The following is a 21517-nucleotide window of genomic DNA, read 5'->3' as shown; positions in this document are numbered from 1 at the left end:
CCGGAGAAAATAACCAAGCAGAAGCAGAAAATAATTACGCTCGAGACAGCATCGGCTACAGCTTTCAGCTTATATCAGCTGAGTAATATCAGACTGTTTAGAAACAACACGATTTTCCCGCGAGGAATTTTCGTTCTTGTTCAAATAATCAGAAAGGGTTCATTTCATGGTGTACAAAGGGCGGAAGTTAGAGTTAACATGCAACTGAGAATAATTCAACTTTACCTTTGGCAAATTAATCAATATACGATTAAAAAACACGTCACTGCTATTGCTAAAAATGCATGAAAAGAACAGGTGTCTCCTCGTGCTCGTGCTAGCCAGTTCCTCTTTGGTTTTGCACGTTGCACCTTACAGATCAAATTCGCGGGTAAACCGCATGGCTAACAAGAAAATACCTCCAAATTTAATCTCAAAATCGACCAGAATTTTTCAACGAAATGTCCATTAACCAAAAGGAAAGGACTGAATCTTTGTGCAAGATTTTTTTTTTACGTCGCACCGACAGATAAGTCTTACGGCGACGATAGGACAAGGGAGGGCTGGGAATGGGAAGGAAGCGGCCGTGGCCTTAATTAAGGTACAGCCCCAGCATTTGCCTGGTGTGAAAATGGGAAACCACGGAAAACCATCTTCAGGGCTGCCGACAGTGTGGTGCGAAATTCTTTTTTTTAAGTGAATTATTCCGTTTTAATTGGTTAAACATGCTAGGTACAGTAGAAGCTTCCACTTCGTAGTTCGCAAAGATGCATATACCGACATATATATACCCAGAGTTTAAATTGAAGATTGTAAACCCTATCAATCAGGCAATTATCAATTTTTTAAAATGAATATTTACCCTATTTATGCTCTTGAAGTCCAACTTTATCTTCATATTATGATCTTTTCTACTTTTAAACGCTCCGCTCAAGCTTATTCGTCTACTGATGTCATTCCACGCCATATCTTCACGCACTGACAGCTCAAAGCATATACCGTAACACAAGTCGATCATCTCATCTCCTCGTTAAGTCCCAAGTTTGCCCATTTTCGAAACACTACTACTCCGTCCGAAATCACCCAGAACAAATCATAGGTACTCATTTTGAACAAATACAGTACCGTAACAAATTTCAACATACAGTATGTCAATTCAAGTGTGTAACAATCAATACCTACAACAAGAAACGGTAAAACATGAGCTGCAGATAGCAAGACGAATTAATCATTTAATAATTTCATTACTGTAGGCCTATAATACAGTTACAGGATACCTATTTATCGTGCTAATCATCGTGCTCTCCAAGACATTTCGGACAAAAATTGCACATTCTCTTTTTGTTTAGATAAATTGGAAATCCGATAGCACGCTTTATTCTCCCATAAGGAAAACATTGACTGTATCAGCTCAATGTGAAAATGATATAGTAAAACGCCAAGAACAACACCAAATCTTACGGCTTGATTTTTTTAAAAAGTGCCGGTAAACATACCGACACGAGGTTGGATTATTTAGGCAACTTCAAATACAATCAATACAATCACATTGAGTCGGGATAAAACTCGCCCACTTCGGTTTAGTAAGCCAGCACTCTACCATCTGATCGCTCAGCCGGCCAACAGTGTTGATGTCACTCCAGCCCCACTATCACGTTCCATAATCACAATGATATTAATGATCATCGTCTGTGGAGGGGAACTATAATGTCAAGGGAAAAGATACAGTAATATGAACGAGAACATCTGTTTCTTTATCCCTCCTGTAATAATTTTAAGTTCTTAAAAACAATGAAGTCATCCTGTCTGTATTGAGTCACGTTGGAAACACATCTGGAAAAGTGAAATTAAAATTACCCCTCAGATACCGAGATAAAAAGGAAGAGGTAATTTTGAAAGTGTTAAAGATTTGGCGTTTTTGTAATACATTTATGTACTCTTTCGTCTTCTGTACCGTAACTAAACATAAAGTTGGTGTAGGCACTAGTTATTATGACGGTGGGCGAATAATTTGATGAAGGATGGTTGGGGACCTGACAAGCGTACCGTTCTTTACACCGTTTCTTACCTCATTCCTTAACATCAGACAGACTTCATATTTATTTATAATATATATTTATTGGTTAGTTAAAACAGCCCTCTTCCAGGTCCAAATTTCAGCACTCCAGCGTAAGACTTTATGGAGGTCAAACATCGTAATATCCAGTGGTATTTTTTTTAAGAGACAGAAGTAAGACTGTGCTACTAAATAGACTAATCAGACTGCGGGCTCGAATGCTACTTTTCTCTGGAATTTCCTATCTCATTTTACGCTCTTGAAGTTAAGACGTTTTGGTTACTAACTTGTTCCGAGCCTCGGAAGAGTTCTGTATGATTGGCACAGAGAAAAAAAAAATGCATTATTACTAAATGTTTTCATTCCTGCCCTAAAGGAGGAGGCGGGTCTCTTAGACGGTGAAGCCGTCTTTCAGGCCCTGAAAACTAAAATAAAACTGCTGTGAATGTACGCTATAGTCTTCCGAACACACAACTAGTCAGGTTTAATCACTGTTTTAGTACGGTATAGGCTCGACTTCATTAAGTTTATTGAATTATGGAAAGTTACGTTCTACTGTACATTTGACACTGAAGATGACCATTATTCCAGAAGACTTCGATTCAGTCTCTCTTGCTGGCTCTGCAGCGGATCACGAATTTACTGTGAAAATGAAAACCCGTAAAAGTTTGGCAACGTTTTGCAGTAAGTTTCAAGGTACCTACGGGAATATACAGCAATTCGGAAGTTGTTCTGGAAGATACAAAATCAGCTAGAAAGAATACAAAGGAAAATATAAATACCAAACCTGTTAAATATTGTTCTCTACCTAATAAACAGGCACGTATCAACTAAGATTGGAAAGGCTGACTACTCTAGATGTAGGTCTCTGGTATATAATTTCACTTACGTTAAATAATGTCGACGTTTAAATTCATCACAGGATGAATAAATAATTTTCTTGCACTGGTAAGTTTAAGTCTGGATTTGTTTCACTTTTCCTTAAATAAAAGAGAGTAATGTACATATTTGGGTTTGAATAGATGAGAGAGTACTTTTTAAACCTGCTAACGCGCCTTGGAGGTTACTCCAAAGAGGAACAAAATTCGCTTCAAGCAGAGCAGCTTGCAAGTACGGTATTACTCATTTTGAGTTTGACACTGCGGGTGCATTCGACAGGTCAATCTGTGTGACAGATGAGGTGTGAAGTGGGGCGTAAAAAGAGTAGTGCTGAATGCTACCCGGCTGGACAAAAATTACGTAGAATCTATTGAAAGGTAAGTTCAAGGCTTGATATTTATCGAATGTTGTATTTTTGTACTTTTCTACAGTAAAATAATGAGTTTATACACGTAAAGAGGAGTTGAAAGCTTGCCTTCCTCTCAGTACGACAGACTACGTACCGTAGGTTACGGTGTCAGATTCGTAATAACCCCAAAATTTAAAAAAATCCAACTCTGCTTTGTAGATCAATTACTAATATTCTCAAGATATATGTTACCTCCTCCAAAACTTTCTTTTACTGAATAAGTGAGAACTGAGAGCAGTAGCAGCAACAGACAGTAAAACTAAATTATGTGATAGGGAAGTATGAAATCCGATTGGTATTATTGTTAAATGCTTTTAGCTTACACTTTCGTTACTGGAGGCCGTAAGGTAGGCTATGTGGTATTTTGGTATTTACTGAGCATTCACTTTTGAAATTTGACAGATGTTACAGCTCCGGTCAATGTATGATTTTCAGCCAAGGGGCGTTCATATTTTACGTGAATAGAGAGAAGAAATATACCGGTAATGTTAAATTTGATTCCGATAATTCGTTGTTAGTTTTTATGCCAGAATAATGCAAATTTATTACAGCAGGTCGTCGTTCAATGCTCTTGGACGAAGACTGGTGGAATAGTATGATACTGATGAGATATTTACGGTCCTTTATCATTGGCAGCACTTCGTTTCTACGTCGACGACAGTGCCGTAGTGTGACAGCGTGGTCTAGGTAAACTAAGCATGTTTTCGATTTTTTTAAACATTTATTTTTTAAAATATCGATGCAGTCGTTTAATACTAAGTAAAAAACTTTAACTGTGAAATTTGATTTTATCTCTTGTCTGTCGAAGTACGGAATTATTCATTTAATTTTATGAATTATTTTATTATTTGTGCCATTATTGTCAATATTATTAAAATCAATTTAGCTTAGGTTTTAAAATAAATATTACTTGGGTAAGCCTGTTATTTTACAAAAATTCTGTTAAATAATCTCTTGAAATTAAGAGAATGTGGCACTTAATCACTAGAGTCGTCCATACTTCCAAAATGAAAAAAACTTTAACACTTGGTCCATTGAAATGCAAATTAGGACTGGTGCTACATAAGTCAAGTACGGTAAGTGATAGGAATGTAGTTCTACTCTTCTGCCTGTCCCCATCCCCTACTGTCAAGTCTGCTCTCCTCAAGAATCTCTCTAGTCTCAGATGTCACTTTTTGGAGATTAATAAACATGCTGAAGATGGAAAGAAAAGGTGTAGCAAAAAACAGAAAACAAAACAAAAAAAAGAGAAAATGAAGGAGAAGGACATACTAAAACAAGGTTACTTTCATAACCTGCATACACCTGTTACCAGTAGCGGAGCCAGGATTGGTTGATGGAGGATGGTGGTTATAGTTACGAAATGATGATAGAACATAATGAAGTTGCTTGTGCATGTATGGTGCGTGCATGCATGAGTGTCATTATAAGGACACTATGCAAGTAAATTATGTTGATATTCAGATTGCAGTACTGTACATACAAAATTTTATATTAAACTACAAAACAAGAACAACATGATCAAGGTGAATAGTTTTACTGTGAATGGTATGTTCAGATTACAATCCACAATCCAACTTTTGAGGCTTTTTAGGAAATAGAGTCAAGAGATCTGTTGGTATTACAATTATCTCTCTGAGCCAACCCATTGAGTCGATTTTAACTTGTTTATTGTCAGTTTCTGTTCATTTTCTTTTGTAAAAATTCCACAGGGAGGGGAATTCTAATCACCATTTTTCCTCCTACCCCAGCTATGCCCTTGTCTATTACTATTTTATTCTTCTATCCTGTCAGTCTTTTGTAGTACTTATTTTAATTTTATTTAATTAAAAAAAAAATTCTACCACATTTATCCCTGATTCATCTGATGATCTTGCTGTTTACTTCACAATGCACATTCGACAGAACAAGAAATGTCTTAGAGTTAAGATGGTGGTCTCACCTTCTACTCAGAAGGCTAGTGCAGAGTGAGCCGTCTAGTGACGAATGAGAGTACAATTTACTATAGACTATAAGTTGGAATTCAAGAGGTCAAATTGGGGCAAATATTAGTTTATAGGAAGGGGAGTTAGGGATTGGAATAACTTACCAAGGGAGATGTTCAATAAATTTCCAGTTTCTTTGCAATCATTTAAGAAAAGGCTAGGAAAAAAACAGATAGGAAATCTGCCACCTGGCCGACTACCCTAAATGCAGATCAGTTGATTGATTGATTGATTGATCGATTGATTGATTGATTGAGAACAACGGTAAAGCATTTTGAGATTCAGACCTTCGTTATTAGAGAAGCCTTGCCCGTGAATAGACAAGGTTTCCTTCTGAAGACTCGGAGCAAAGTTCTCTGCAAAACGCAAAGAATTTCACCCTGTTTTCTGATACGGCAAAAGCCCAAAAGCTTATGTCTTATCATTAAAACTTGTTCAACTTTCAGCTGGTTGATGAGAACAGATGAAGCTGTGGATAGAGCAGATCATTAGTAGATAGGACTGTAATATACACTCAAATATAAATTATACCATATAAGACTCCAAACTCTTTTAGTGAAACTGAAGCAGCAATGCATGCCTTTGTTTGTAAATGGGGCTTATGCATAACATTATGTAAATTATATGCACTCTTCTTCATTGTTCCAATAAAAAATAAAAAAATAAAAATTATAGCTAACAGAAGCCTTTGGGAGTGGTAAACCCATTGTACATACAGCCTATAAAATGAGTGCAAGTGAATCGAGGCCTCAGAAAATGCTAGGGCGTCACCCTGAAGTGACAAATGGTGTTGGTGTTTTATTGAGAGAAGATCCAGTGCAATATGTGGACAAAATTGACCATATCAGTGACAGGATAATTAAAGTTAGACTTGGACTTGAGAATGGGTTCATGGATTTTATACAGGTTTGTGCATCCCAATTGGGGAATGCAGATGAATGTTTAGAAGAGTTTGTAGAAGAACTGGAATGTTGTATTGAAGACAAAGAGGTTATAATAATGGGAGACATGAATGCACATGTTGGAACAGACAGACAGAGAAGAGAACAGATAATTGGTCCCCATAGTTACGGAAACCAATATGATGGAGGAGATTTGGTAATAATTTTGGAAAAGGAATGGGTTGTTGGCAATACGTGATTTAGAAAAAAGAACTCACAAAAAATAACTAGATATGGTTGGGGAGATAGAAAGACAAAGGCAATGATTGATCTTATTCTAGTGGGGAAAGAGAAACGTAGAAACTGGAAGATGTGACAGCAATGCCAAGAGCAGATTTTGAAGGAGACTATAAATTGGTGGTAGCCAAATTAAGACTTGGTAAAATGACAAAGTTAATAGAAAAAAAGGAAAGAAAAATAAAGGGATTGAAGTTAAAAGAGTAAGAAATATGGGAAAACCTTCAAGAGGATCTGAAGAAAGAAATTTCCAAAGATGACTTGAACAGTGTGGAAGAGGAATGGACGTTTCAGAAATGGATTTGTAAAGTGTGCAGTAAACACCTGTGGAAGACTATCAGGCAGGAAAAAAGAAAAGGAGACTCTTTGGTAGAACAGCAGGGTAAAGGGAGCAGTTAAAGAGAAACAAATGGCTTGGAAGAAGTGGAAAGGCAGCAGTAGTACAGAGAATTGGCAGAAATATAAAGAAGCCAAAAAGGTATGTAAGAAAATAGTGCAAGAAGAGAAATGTAAGAGCAGGGAAAGTTTCACAGAAACTTTTCAGGAGGATATGAAGGGAAGTAAAAGGTGGTGTATTGTTTGGTGAAGAATAGTTTACAAAATAGGGAAAATACAATATTTGTAAAAACTGAAACAGGGCAGATATTGATGCAAAGAGAAGGCATACTAGAAAGATGGGAAGAATATTTCTCAGAATTGCTAAATATTAAATACAGTGAACTGGTAGATGAGAAGGAGCAAGAAGAAACAATGGCGAAAGAAGAACAAGAAAAGGAGATATTGATGTTAGAAGTAGAAGAAGCCATAGAAAAGATGAAGAGCAGGTGTGGATGAGGTAACGACAGAAATGATAAAAGCAGCAGGACCAATAGGGCTACAGTGGCTGTATAGATTATTAGAATAATCTGGAAGAAGAAAGAGATCTCAGAAGAGTGGGGAAAGGGTTTAATTATCCCGATATTTAAAAAAGGCGATAAAAAAGGAATGCAATAACTACAGAGGGATCACCCTTATTGCCCACGTAGCTAAGATATTTGAGAGAGTATTGGAAGGAAGACTGAGGAGGAAGCTAGGAGAAATGGAAGAACAGTATGGTTTTAGGAAAGACAGATCAACATTTGACGTGATCTGTACATTAAGACGTATGATGGAGAGAAGATGGGAGTCTGGAAAAGACATAGTGATGACATTTATTGACAATGAGAAAGCTTGTGACAGTGTGCCCAGACAGTTGGTATCAGACACATTAAGGAAAAAAAAGAAGTTAACAGAGTGGAAATGCAGATGATAAAAGCGATGTACAAACATTGTGTTAGTAGTGTGATGACTAGTATAGGAAAAACAAAATGGTTTAAAGTTCAAACTGGTCTCCAACAGGGAAGTGTACTATTCCCCATACTATTTGTCATCGTCATGGATGAAAGTCATAAGAACATTAAATAGAGATTGGGAAGACAGGCAACAAAAGCCATGTTGTTTTCAGATGATATAGTGATATGGGGTGTGGATGAAACTGATTTGCAAAAACAAGTAGATGTATGGAATCAAGAGATAGAAAAATTTAGGGTGAAAGTAAACACAGAGAAAAGTAAAACAATAGCGATGACAAGGGGAAGGAAGGAAGAGGAAAGATAAAACTAAATGGTAAAATTCTGTAAGTGATTAAAAGTTTCAAGTACTCGGAATGTGTGATCACAGAAGATGGAAAGATTACCAAGGAAATTGGAAAAAAGAATACAGCCAGCAGACAGCTTCCACCAGAGCGTAAGGGGTATTGTGTGGAACCAAGATGTCCCGAGAAATGTAAGAAAGTATTATATTCAACTTATTATGAACCATCCTAACCTATGCTGCTGGATCGTGGACTACAACAAAATGAGAGGAGAGTAGAATACAGGCAGCGGAGATGGAATTCCTATGAGGTATTGAGGGCAAGACCAGAATGGATAGAATTAGAAATGAAGAGATAAGGTAAAGGGCAGGAATCTTGAAACTTCAAGACAGGATAGAAACAACAAAGCTAAAGTGGTATGGGCATGTGATTAGAATGGGAGAAGAGAGAGTGCCAAACAAAGCCTTTTCAGATAAGTTAACAGGAAAGAGACCACGAGGAAGACCCCAAAAGAGGTGGACAGATTCAGTGTGCGAGTGCATAGAGAAGAGGAGAGGAAAACCAGAAGATGTACTTAGAAAAGGACGAGAGTGGTGGAGAGACAGGCAGCGATGGAGGTCCTCGATTTACAACCCGAGCCGGGAAGCTGGAAACGGGAAATGAAGATGATGATGATAGCTAACAGAACAGTTTATTAAAATTTCTACACTTTCGTAACTTTGGTATCATATACTTGGAAACAGAAAATGTTTACTGTTTTGCTGCCTGTTTTACGAAGCGGATTGGGACTGGGCAACAATGGTGTAGGTTGGCGTTTAGAAATTAGTTCCTTTTCTTTTTATGGTAGCTTTCAGATCGTTTTAAAATGAATTAGTCAAATTTGCAGTCATAAGGTTTATTTACTGGGTTTTCACTACACATTACAGGCCAGTTTAATATACTAACCTGCACAAAATAATTAATATTGATTTTCTGTTGCACTTACTTCTTCGCATAGACAGGGAACTTTTTGAGGTGAGTCACATAAAAACAATTATGTTATAAGACACAATTTCATATCTTGCCTCATCGGTGAAGTGATTGTTCATAACATTCTTGTTATTACAGGTCCACATTGAACTGGGAACGTTGCTCTTGATAACATCTCAAAGGACTTACTTGCTCGTTTCCACCTCATTAGGATTGCTCCATTAAAGGGACGCTGTATTTTTTATTGAATTATTTCTACTACGATACTGCGAGAAGTTTTAAGAAGTTTGATAAATTACGCACAGAGTGTTTCAAGACTATTCTATTTTATAATTTGTTCTTTTTTAAATCCACTTTATATCATAAGTGAGCAAACCGGTTTGCATATGTTTTTATCAGTTTATGGCATAAGACTCACAAGTCTTTGACTTGTTGACAATATGAACTTAGAGACAGTTTATTTTTAACACAGTTTCATGTTGTTAATATGGTTTTAAATTGTGATGAATTTGACGTTGATAAACTTACATGATTGTCAATTTTTCTACAAACTTCTGTCACCTGATGACACAGTGGGTCATTGAAACTAGTACTGATTGAAAAATATATGTTGTAATTACATCTATGCAACAATTTTTATGTATTGAATAAGGTGGACCAAAATTATAATAAAAAGTTGTAATTACATTTCGTCTCATTTCGTGTCAGGGGCCAATGACCTAGATGTTAGGCCACTTTAAACAAGCATCATCATCATCATCATATGCACGGCATCTAAATTGTTCCGTCGTAGCATTAATCTGCCATGTCTGTCTCCAGCAGTCATTACTGTTAAACCCGTTGTCAACTAACATCCTTTGCAGTTTTCCTGGGGTGGGTGATGAGAGCAAAGCCTTCCTTTACTGATGATTGGGATGTCTGTGTGAACAGGGAGGTGAGGATTTTTCTGTAGTTTTTTGTACTCCCATACAAGTGCTCTTTCCTGCTGCATAGGAGGTGGTATGTGGCTAAGTATGGATAACTAGAAACTAGGTGTAGGTCTGATTGTGCCACTTAAGACTCATGGTATGGTTGAGGTGTATGTCAACAATTCTTGCGTGAGTACTATTCATCCAAGCCGGAGAGCAATTTTCTGCAATGGGGTAAACCAACCCGAAAGCTGAAGTATGTAGTGTCGATGCAGAGGATTCCCATTATGTGCCAACGAGATTTTGGAGAATGTTATTTGCGAGTTTTATTATGGTAGCTGTTCTTAATAGGTGGTGTTTGCAACTGAGCGTTCTATTGAGCGTGACCCCTAGATATTTTGGGGTTATGTTTTGTCCGAGCAGCCTTCCTTCAAATAGACCGTGAACTCTTTGTTTGCCAGCTTGTTGTATATGTGAAATGTTGAGACTTATGTCTTAGCGACACTTGGCTGCAACCTCCATTTGCAGAAATATTCACCAATAATTGTTAAATCATTGGTTAATACGGACTCTGTAACTTCAAGATCTTTATGCCGCATTGCGAGTGCCCAGTCGTCAGCATACTCAAACGTTGTTGTGTTTTCAGGTATATCTGGTATGTACAAACTGAACAGGAAAGGGGCCAGGACTGATCCTTGTGGCAGTCCATTGTTTAGCTTCATCTGTGAACTCATCTTGTTGCCCATTAGTACTTGGAAACAATGGTTATGGAGCATTTCGTTGATGATATTGCCAATTTTTAGGTTTGGAATGACTTATAGAAGTTTTAGTGTGACACCTTGCCTCCAGACAGTATCATATGCAGCTGTCAGATCAATGAATATGACTGATGGCTTTTCTTGATTCTGGAAGCCAGCTTCTATGAAGATTGTTAGGGAAAGGACTTGATCTGTGCAGCTGCGATTAGGTCTGAATTCTGCCTGTTTGACAGGTGTATTTTCAAAGATCTTGTGAAATATTCTATTGTACACCATTCTTTCCAGAAGTTTATATAACATACTATGTAAAGCTATGGGTTGATAATTTTCTGGGTTGTCATTTGGTTTACCTGGTTTCAGTAAGGCTTGGACTTTTGGTCGTTCATTTCTTGTGGTATGTTGCCCATTTGCAGAATGTTTGTGAAGAACTTGGCCAGCCACTTTTTCACATACTTGCCACAGTGCAAAAGGAATTGTGTGAATGCCATCAAAGCCCTTTCCCGTGTTTCATTTCTTTTATGGCAGTAGTTACTTCTTCAATGCTGAATGGTAGAGAATATTTGGTTTCAGCTTTGAAAGCTGTTTTAAGTGCCTTTTAATTACTTCTTAGCCACAATATGTTCTCGTACTTGTGGAGTCCTGCAAGTGGTCACAATGTTGGCTGCAACTTTGTTGGGGGTAACAGCATTATATGTTCGATCTCGTGGGGTGCCACCACCTAGTTTTCTGAGCAAAGACCAAGCTTTCGTACTTGATATACGGAAATCAAGGGATTCAATGGTCTCAGTCCATTTTATATGTCTGTATCGATGTTACTCAGCAACTAGTCCATTTCACGATCGTTACGTTCACAGAATTCTTTGTATAGGTTGTCACACTCTTCTCTCCAGCCAGGAAGATATACCTTACAGAATCCTCTTGGAATAAACTTCTTTGCTGTTCTAATTACAGCTTCAATAAACTGCTTGTAGGTTGAACTTGCTGGTGGGATTCATCCTATACATTTATCCAGATTTTCAGAGAAGGTATCCCTATCGGCGTTTCGAAAATTCAAACTGGGCTGGGAAAATGCTCTTATTAAAGGGATACTAGTCCCAGATTCAAGAAAAATTGGGTGGTGTTGACTGTGTGGGTAGTCTTCAAGGACTTTCTTTGATACTAGAAGTGGTGCATTACCGGGCGAGTTGGCTGTGTGGTTAGGGACGCGTGGCTCTGAGCTTGCGTCCGGGAGATAGTGGTTTCGAACTCCACTGTCGGCAGCCCTGAAAATGGTTTTCCGTCGTTTCCCATTTTCACACCAGGCAAATGCTGGGGCTGTACCTTAATGAAGGCCACGCCTGGTTCCTTCCCATTACTAGGCCTCTTCTATCTCATCGTCGCCAAAAGACCTATCTGTGTCAGTATGATGTAAAGCAAAAAAATAAAAAATAAAATGGTGGATTTGTACTATCAGATGAGACAAAGCAAAGATCAGGATTGTGATCAGTTTTTCAGGCGCCAGATCTAAAAGTGCCCCGATCCTTAACATCAAAGATAAGAAGAGTATCATGTTCTTTGGCCCAGTCCACCAAAACGTATCCATTTTAATTACTGTGCCTGTATTTCCACAGTTCATGATGGTTATTGAAGTCCTCCAGATATGTTGTAGGGTGGTTAAGTATTAAGCACTTTAGAAGGCCAATTTATGCTTGGAGGCTTATAACTATTTACAACAGTCATTTCACCTAGTCTTGTAACACCTTCATGAATACCATCGGCATAGCTTATAAATAAGGTGAGTTTTTTTCTATATTTTGTCTAGCATGTTGCCACACTATAAACATTATTGTAGCTAGCACCCAGTAAGTCATAATACACTTAGGGTTTGTGATATATGTACTATTATACTATCACAGTCTTTCAGCTGGCTTGATGGCCATGATCATTAAGGCCTATGGGGTGTGACTATGTGGTTAGCTGGTTAGATTCCTCTTGGTGGAAAAATATTTCACCATCAGAATGTTGACCGACAGGGTAGGTAGCCGGGCTGAGTGACTCAAATGGTTGAGGCGCTGGTCTTCTGACCCCAACTTGGCAGGTTTAGTCCTGACCCAATCCAGTGGTATGTGAAGGTGGTCAAATACGTCAGCCTCGTGTTGGTAGATTTACTGGCTCGTTAAAGAACTCTCACCGGACTAAATTCCGGCACCTTGGCGACTCCAAAAATCCATAAAAGTACAGTAGTTAGTGGGTCATAAAGTCTATATTATTACCGGTATTATTGACAGGGTAGCAGAGGTAGTGGTATACAATTTCTAGCAGTAAGATTGTGTGCAAAAAGCCTCGATTCAATTCCAAACCTCTCTGCAGTGTTCATATGGAGAGAGGACATATGACACTGTTTATGGTGATTCGTCCATCGGATGAGGATGTTAAGCCTTGAGCAGAACCCTGGGTGTTATTCAACAGAAGTAGGCTATGTGCTGACAGAGTTTCAACCTCTCCCTACGTCGTCATCATCAGTTATCATCCCAGATCCACATGCACAGGTTTCCCATGGTAGTAAATTAGAAACATCTGCATCAGGTGAATCTGGGTTGTGAAAATGAAAGTGATATACACTGAGCGGCATGAAAACTGCAGCACCCAATAAATGACGTGTGTATTGTGTAAATATCTATTTAATCAGAGTGAAGCACTTCAACCAATTTTTTAAGACTGGGTATGTTATTGGCGTTGCTTTGCGAGCAAACAATGAAGTGTTGATTGTTTATTGCACTAGCGTCAATTGTTTTTTCCCATGCAACCTGGAAAACACATCACTGTATGTGAGCCAATAATGTTTTTCCGCTCTTATAGCGCTTATTGTTGTACCTTTAATTGTTCCCCTTTCAATCACACGTGTTTGTAGGATCTTTCTGTGATTGTCTTAATCAGCTTTCTGGAGTAAACATGTCGTTAAGCTCTGAACAAACTGCAAAAACTGTTGCTTTGGTAGAAGATGGTCGCATCATGCATTACATTGCAGAAGTGTTGAGGACTATACCTTCCACGATTTCCAGAACCGTACGAAGGTACAGGGAAACTGGAGGCTTTGCAAGGAGACCAGGATCAGGCCTGAGAAGAGCAACATCGGTGAGAGATGACCGCTTCTTACAACTTCAAGTTTCCCGCAACCATCTCGCCACCGCAGTTGAAGCACGAAATCGACTCCATCAAGTTTGAGAGGTCAATGTTAGTGAGAGAACTGTTTGAAGAAGACTAGAAGAAGCCAATCTTAAGTCCAAAAAACCCGCTACATGTCCAGAACTTGCCAGAGAGCATCGCACAGCTCGACTGCGTTTCACAAGGGAACATCTTGGGTAGATAGTACAACAATTGGATTAGCTGTTGTTCACCGCTGAGTCATGATTTGGCCTCCGATCACCTGACGGAAGAGAGAGTCTGGAGAAGGCCAGGGGAAAGGTATTTCCCTTGCACATTCTCATTCAGGACGCCTTTTCAGGGTGGTTCTGTGATGGTGTGGGCAGGAATCACTACAGCTGCAAGGACGAATTTGGTCTTCGTGGAGAATGGAAGCCTTACTGCACATCGGTATGTGGAGGAAATCCTTCTGGAGCATGTTGTGCCTTTCACTCAATTTATTGGTGATTTTACACTAATGCAGGACAGTGCACGTCTGTATGTTGCGGGAATTGTGCAAGAGTTGTTGAATGAAACAGGGATTTGTGCTATGGCTTGGCCTGCTCGAAGCCCTGATTTGAATCCTATTGTGCACGTTTGGGACCAACCAGGGAGAAGAGCCCGTCAGCACTATCCAGAGATCTTACAGGACCTACAGAACGCCCTCCTGGAAGAATGGGAGATCATTCCTCAACAGGACATTACCGCATTAATTAGGAGCATCCCTGAAAAGTTGAATGCCGTCTTTGGTGCAAGAGGTGGTGATACACGCTTTTGAAGATGCAAGTAGAGGTCCCCGAGATCGTCTCGGAGGTCTGTGAAGTGTATAACATCAAAACAGAAGTGCATTACTTTTATGAGCTTAATATTTCCTTGAAACGTGCATCTCTGGCTTAATTTGTTCAATTTGTTTATTATCGTCTTTTCATTGTTAGACACTTAGATGGGACTGTATGTCAATATTCTACCATAATATAGTGGATTAGTGTCATAAAAGTGTCATAAATTTAAAATAAATTTCAGTTTTGAAAGAAATTGAAGTGTTGTGTTTTTCGTGCTGCTCAGTGTAGTTTAGATGTAGATATAATTTCCTCACTGGGACTGAAAGTGCTATTGCAGCGCAAGTGACTCTACGAGCAACACCTTTCATAACAATCAGACACAGTAGTCCTAAGTTTGCTTCCCTTGTGATTTCCTTCTGATCTACAGATTTCACCACACCTTAACAATACTTTTCAGTGTGCATCATGTAGTGACTTTTTTGGTTTTCTGTTATGTACTTGGCGTTTATATCTATGTATATATACACAAAGGGATAGAAAGTTTAATTGATACACTTTGTAACTCAAAAACTGAGTAGGTTCTGGAACAGAATGATAAATTGGTGTCCAACTTTGTATGTCACATCCCGTGCTATGGTCTGGAGTAAAAAAAATAAAAATAAAATAAATGTTGGTTGAATCTTTCAAGTACATTTATCCTGTAAGCTTGCATTCGGGAGATGGTAGATTCGAATCCCATTGTCGGCAGCCCTGAAGGTGTTTTGTGTGGGTTTCTCATTTTCAAACCAGGCAAATGCTGGGGCTGTATAGTACCTTTAAGACCATGGCCGCTACCTTCCCAATCCTAGCCCTTTCCCATCCTTGCATCACTGTAAAACCTTTGGTGTTATGCAATGTTAAACCACTAGAAACAAAACCCACATTTGTCCAGTACATGTTTGTGTAGTTGTGTAAGTTTTGGGAAGTGGCAAACTTCATTTTGGGCTAATGTTTACAATTCATTGTAAATTTCTCTGTGAATTATGTAGCCAGGAAATCTTTCTGATATTGTGCTCCTTTTAATCATCCTCATACTCAAATACTTCAAAATTTTCAGTTTTATGACAGGAAACATCTGGAAATCTTGGTAAGACTGGGGTCCACACCGTGAATGATGATGATGATGATGATGATGATAATAATACACAAATATTTACAGCAACATTAAAAATGGACACATTAAAAGAATGCATCCAGCCAGACTTACCAAACAAATAGTCAAATTCTATGAAAACACGAGTAAAGCTAAAACAGACACAATGAAATGGATTGGCTAAATCAAAACCGATTTGAAACAGGCAGGAATTACACCAGCAGATGTCCAAAACAGGGTAATCTTCCAATTCAAAATTCACGAATGGCAAGTTGACAGGGTAAAGACCAAAGAAGAAGACCGGAACGACCTGGTCTGAAGACAGAAAGGAAGCAGACAGTAAAAGAATGAAAGAAATTGGGCACAAAGCAAGGCAAATGCATGCCTAATAATAATAATAATAATAATAATAATAATAATAATAATAATAATATATTATTATATATTATATATTATTATTATATATTATTATATTATATTATATATATATTATATATTATTATATATATATTATATATTATATTATATTATATATTATATTATATTATATATATATTATATTATTATTATTATTATTATTATTATTATTATTATTATTATTATTATTATTATTATTATTATTATTATTATTATTGAGGAAGTAAATTGCAGAAGCAAAATCAAAAAGAGCTAGGATATTCAAAGGGGAAGAAGAAGCAGCAGCTTGCGCAAGGCAGAGAATGACTGAGTATAAACATATGAGGAAGGAAGGAAGGAAGGAAGGAAGGAAGGAAGGAAGGAAAGAGAAAACAACTTGAGAAACCGATAAATATTGTGTATTTGTGGCTCATAACTGGTACATGAGAATGCAAAAATTAGTGAAATAATTCTAAGTCACTTTTTTTATTTTTTATGAGGATGTATCCAGCAATTTGGAAGTGTCTGTTTCTCAAATCTCACAGATTGCATATGTAGAGCAATATAAAATAAAACTAGAAGAAATAACCTTGAAAGAATTTCAGAATTCCAAGATAAGTTCTATATAGTCTTGGGACAATGATGGAACTGATGCTGGAACAATTCAGGAGGAGGAAATAATACAAGGTTATGTACTGTATTCCATTAGCAGAATTGTGAGCTTTGGAATTTTACTAGATTTTTATTAAATACCAAAATATGTAGCTACAAAATGCTTCGTGTTTCAAAAATTATGTTCATAATCACCATGATTATACAGAATTTGAGGAAGACTGTATTAGCCCTAACAATACAAAAGTATTTTTTTCCCATGCATTACCAGAAGGATGGGGTGGGGTAACACTCTCTCTCTCTCTCCTTCATCAGCTCAGAGGCTGGTTGGAACCTCAAATAGAACTACCGAAGGTTATGTGGTTATAGCAAAACCACAAAAACCAATGGTGGTGACAGGATGAGGTGTATTAGGCAAGATGAGACTGAGGTAGCCTAGTTTGCCATTACTCTCCTCACAAGGTTTAAAAGTGCTATTGCAGCACAACTGACTTTATGAGTAGCATCTTTATTAACAATCATACACACCAATCATTCTTTGAATGTCATTACTCAGCATCACCCATACTCAGCGGCTTCTGTGTTGTCACTGCTATGGATGAGACGGGACTTTGGTGGAAGCTAAGAAAGTATATTAAAAAAACAAAAATTTCTCTATTCTCAATCACAACTGAGGTATATGGATATTGAATTTTATTAACTCATAAAATAAAAAAGGGTCAACTACTCTATTTTTAAGTTTAACCTCAAACTTAAGGAAATGTCTTAGACATTATTTGTTACATAATGCAAACTGAAACAGATTTTACAAATAGACCACATTTTGTTTCCACAAAGTCTTTTCAGAGTTCTTACCCAAAGCACAAATTACAGATTTTTTGCTTTATTTTCCACACATATTTTTGAAACACTTTGAGCATGTGCTGTAAATTTTCTCAAGTTATATTTCATCTTCTTTATCTCAACCAAACGGCAGCATGCATGTTATCTACCGTGTGTTCGTGGCTGCAATGAAGGTCATGGTACTTGTACAAAATACTTCAGCTTCCTTCCAACAGTGCACTCCATGGCCAAGATAGTGTGCTTCTGAAGACCATTTAAATTGAGGGGCCTCTGATCTATATATAGCCTTATTAGCTCAATTCCTAAGTCAGAAAGAAAAATCTTGAGGCGATTTGAATTATTTTCTCTCCAAATTGGGAATTTCAGAAGCAAAACTGTATAGGCATTTATTCCTACAATGTCAATAATGGTGTAGAAGAGGGACAAAGAACATCTTCATGTTCACTTCATTCTAGAATCATTCCTTGCTATTTAGTGTATTGTATCTGCGTAAGGTATTTTAAGGTGTATGTAGTTTTATTAGTGGAGTAAGCTTGTTACTTTCATATGGAGAATATCTATATCTGTATATCATCATTTCATGTTTCCAGCTTCCCGGGTCGGGTTGTGAATCAAGGACCTCCGTTGCTGCCTGTCTCTCCACCACTCTTGTCCTTTTTTAAGTACATCTTCTGGTTTTCCTCCCCTCTTCTCTATGCACTCCCACACTGAATCTGTCTACGTCTTTCGGGGTCTTCCTTGTGGTTTCTTTCCTGTTAACTTATCAGAAAAAGTTTCTTTTTTTTTTTTTCTTTTTTTTTTTTTTTTGCACACTCTTTTCCCATTGTCATTATATGCCCATACCACTTCAGTTTTATTGTTTCTATCCTGTTTTGAAGTTTCAAGATTTCTCTCCTTTTTCTTATGTCTTCATTACTAATTCTATCCTTTCTGGTCTTGCCCTCGATACCTCTTAGGAATTTCATCTCCTCTGCCTATATTCTACTCTCCTCTTGTTTTGTTGTAGTCCACGATCCAGCTGCATAGGTTAGTATGGGTTCATAATAGGTTGATATAATACTTTCTTACATTTCTTCGGGACATCTTGGTTCTACAAAATACCCCTTACACTCTGGTAGAAGCTGTTTGCTTGTTGAATTCTTTTCCAAATTTCCTTGGTTATCTTTCTAAACTTTTAACCACTTCCAGAATTTTACCATTGTTTTATCTTTCCTTATCCTTCCTTCCTTCCTTCCTTCCTTCTTTCCCTCCCCTTGTCATCACTATTGTTTTACTTTTCTCTGTGCTTACTTTCATCCCATTTTTCTCTCTTGATTCTTCTATACATCTGCCTGTTTTTGCACTTCCATTTCATCCTCACCCCATATCACTATATCATCTGCAAACATGGCTTTTGTTGCCTGTCTTCCCAATCTCTGTTTAATGTTCTTATGAATTTCATCCGTGACGATGATGATTAATATGGGAAATAGTACACTTCCCTGTCAGAGACCAGTGTGAACTTTAAACCATTTTGTTTTTCCTGTACTAGTCTTCACACTACTAACACAATTTTTGTACATAGCTTTTATCATTTGCACTTCCACTCTAACTTGTTTTTACCTTAATGTATCCAGTACCAACTGTCTGGGCACACTGTTATAAGCTTTCTCAATGTCAGTAAATGTCATCACTGTCTTTTCCAGAATCCCATCTTTTCTCCATCGTATGTCTTAATGTAAAGGATCAGGTCAGACGTTGATCTGTCTTTCCTAAAACCATACTGTTCTTCTATTTCTCTTTCTAGCTTCCTCCTCAGTCTTCCTTCCAATATTCTCTCAAATATCTTAGTTACATGGGCAATAAGGGTGATCCCTCTGTAGTTATTACATTCATTTTTATCACCTTTTTAAAATATTGGGATAATTAAACCCTTTTCCCACTCTTCTGGGTTCTCTTTCTTCCTCCAGAGATACAGTGGCTGTAATATATTATTTACAATAATCTGAATATATTAATGCATTATGACAAAGGCAGTTGTACTTGTTTAACACCAAAGAAATGATTCAGTGACCTTTCATAGAGTTCTTATACATATTTATTACATCCTTTTCTTTGTACCTCATAGTGATGTCTGCTCATTTGTGCTGTGTAGATAACATCAAAAGTAGCCTCTTCAGTTTCTCTTGGACCAAAGTTGACATGAGGGCAATAGGTGGCCTCTGCAATTCGGGATCAGTGAAAGCAAAGAAAGATGAGTGGAGAATGTGACCTGCAGTAGACTTCACCTCTTTGGGTACCATGTTTTCTATTGGATCTGAGGATAACAAGAATTGTTAATTTGAAATCTATCCACAGAATTTCTGCAAGCGTCAGTGAAGTGTATTACCTCTCATTAGTTACATTATGTACAGACTGCTCAATAAATTTTAGCAATCTTTTCACTATTTTCGTGTCCGCCTCCATAGCGTAATGGTGTTATTAGCTGCCGTCCTCGGGGGCCTGGGTTCGATTCCCGGTACTGCCAGAAATTTAAGAATGGCAGGAGGGCTGGTATGTGGTTGAAATAGTACATGCAGCTCACCTCCAATGGGGGTGTGCCTGAAAAGAGCTGCACCACCTCAGGATGAGGACACGAGTTTACTTTACTATTTTCGTGTCATCTTCCCCCTCCCCCCCCTCTCTCTCTCCCTCCTTGAGTACTGCTGGTCATCCCTGCATAGGTTTCCATGTTAACAACATGTGGTCTCAGTTAGTTTTCTTATTAGAATCCCATACTTCCCGGGTTTGTCCTTTCTTAAAAATTTTGAAAGGACATTTACCTCTAAATAAGGAGAGCATTTCATCCACAGTAGCTTAGTATAAGGGCCCTGAATAAAATATTTAGCAAAATACTTAGTCTCTTCTCAATTATTGTGATCCACCACAATTGTCTTTTATCCCTAACCTGATTCCTCCCCACTAGACATTACTGAACTTAGAGAGATCATCACTTTGCCCAGAATAATAAAGCTATGGGTGAAGACTCAGTGCTCGCAGAATACTGGAAATTACTAGATGATGGTGTGTTACAATCACTCCTCCAAACTATCCAACAGATTTGGAAGGCCAATCAGATACTCTCCAAATGGAACGCGGCTCTTATTCATCCCCTTCATAAAAAGGTGATACATTGGAGTCAATAGTTACTGCAGCATCTCTCTTCGTCCTGTTACTTATACAATCCTCTCCAAAGCGTTACTTGCTATTGCCGTAGAACAACTTGACTCGCAAATAGGTGAATAACAGGCCGGCTTCCAAAAATCCAGATCTTGCGCAGAACAGATCCAGAATGTGAAAATGACTATTACCTACCTGAAACTCAGAGCCAGACCATTTGTCATCACTTTTGTACATTTCTAGAAGGCGTATGACTCGATTGCCGCACGACCCTTTTCCAAGTTCCCTTAGACAATAAGACCCGGCAGATCATCCAAAGTACACTCTCAATCTTACAATCACCAATGAATTTTTTAATGCTGAGTCTGGTATGGTCTGGATAAGTGTCCGGGATTTTGTTTATTCTTAAGAAATTCAGCATCTCCTTAGGAATTGTCCCTCTAGTGCCAATTATAAGGCCAATAACTTCCCATTTTGTAATTTTGTACTTCTGAGATCCTCAAGGCATGGTTCATATATGGCCTTTTTCTCCTCACACATTAATCAAGGCTGCTGTTCATTTTCCTCAAATCTTACAGTGGGATCAATCACCATACCCGTACCTTTCGCCTGGTCGATGACAACATCAGCTCGTCTTGTGGATCCATTTGTTGAAAGACATCCTACTTCTTTGGATCACCAAATATTGTTTACAGTGACTTCCAGCAATCAAGTGGCGA

At 37.9% G+C, this 21517-nt stretch overlaps 2 protein-coding genes across 5 annotated transcripts in view; one reads left to right on the top strand and one right to left on the bottom strand.

Annotated features, from left to right (window-relative positions):
- Nucleotides 1-954, bottom strand: part of LOC136867070 (deoxycytidylate deaminase) — a 112934-nt gene extending 111980 nt beyond the window's left edge. For 2 of the 4 annotated variants that reach the window (XR_011017966.1, XM_067144172.2), the window contains exon 1: nt 226-468. The gene's annotated coding sequence lies outside the window, so the exon portion shown is untranslated. Of the gene's footprint in view, nt 1-38; nt 134-225; nt 469-841 lie in introns of those variants that run through there. The other 2 variants (XM_067144175.2, XM_067144173.2) reach the window with 2 other exon arrangements.
- A 2205-nt stretch (nt 955-3159) lies between these two features.
- Nucleotides 3160-21517, top strand: part of otu (ovarian tumor) — a 328266-nt gene continuing 309908 nt past the window's right edge. The window contains exon 1 of the mRNA XM_067144171.2: nt 3160-3291. The gene's annotated coding sequence lies outside the window, so the exon portion shown is untranslated. The remainder of the gene's footprint in view (nt 3292-21517) is intronic.

This window comes from Anabrus simplex, chromosome 3, assembly GCF_040414725.1.
Source record: "Anabrus simplex isolate iqAnaSimp1 chromosome 3, ASM4041472v1, whole genome shotgun sequence".
NCBI lineage: Eukaryota > Metazoa > Arthropoda > Insecta > Orthoptera > Tettigoniidae > Anabrus > Anabrus simplex.
The sequence above is the reverse complement of the archived record's forward strand: the minus strand, read 5'-3'. Positions and strand labels throughout refer to the sequence as shown.